The sequence below is a fragment of the Mesitornis unicolor genome, unplaced genomic scaffold (assembly GCF_000695765.1).
Source record: "Mesitornis unicolor isolate BGI_N332 unplaced genomic scaffold, ASM69576v1 scaffold23683, whole genome shotgun sequence".
Lineage (NCBI taxonomy): Eukaryota > Metazoa > Chordata > Aves > Mesitornithiformes > Mesitornithidae > Mesitornis > Mesitornis unicolor.
In genome coordinates this window covers 1-444 of record NW_010177002.1, presented here as the reverse complement: position 1 = coordinate 444, position 444 = coordinate 1, and the positions used below count along the sequence as shown (strand labels likewise).

The 444-nt window shown below is 64.6% G+C and overlaps 1 protein-coding gene across 1 annotated transcript in view; it reads right to left on the bottom strand.

Annotated features, from left to right (window-relative positions):
- The window catches only part of NKPD1 (NTPase, KAP family P-loop domain containing 1), a 4,044-nt gene extending 3,618 nt beyond the window's left edge, over nucleotides 1–426 (bottom strand). Inside the window, exon 1 of the mRNA XM_010181918.1 lies at nucleotides 306–426. The gene's annotated coding sequence lies outside the window, so the exon portion shown is untranslated. The remainder of the gene's footprint in view (nucleotides 1–305) is intronic.
- Nucleotides 427–444: the final 18 nt, after the last annotated feature.

Sequence of the window (444 nt, the reverse complement as noted above, 5' to 3'; positions counted from 1 at the left end):
CTATGAGAGATGCTGGTGTCCCCATGTCCCCAAACTCATAGGAGCTGCTGGGGACATGGGGACAAGGATGTCCCCAAACCCATGGGAGATGCTGAGGACACAGGGTGTCCCCATGTCCCCAAACCCACGGGAGATGCTGGGGACAGGGATGACGTGGTGTCCCCAAACCCATGGGAGATGCTGGTGACATGGGAATGTCCCCAAACCCACAGGAGATGCTGGGGACAGGGGTGACGTGGTGTCCCCAAACCCTCGGGAGATGCTGGGGACACGGGGGCGGGGAGGGGACCGCTGGTGGCACCCACCGGTGACCCTGTCGAGCAGCGAGAAGAGGCGGTGGCCGCAGGGGGCGTAGAAGCCGACGGTGACGGGGGTGGCCGTGTGGCACAGGGTCCTGGACAGGCAGCGGCAGTAGATGTCGTCCTCCGTCAGCGCCTCTGGGGA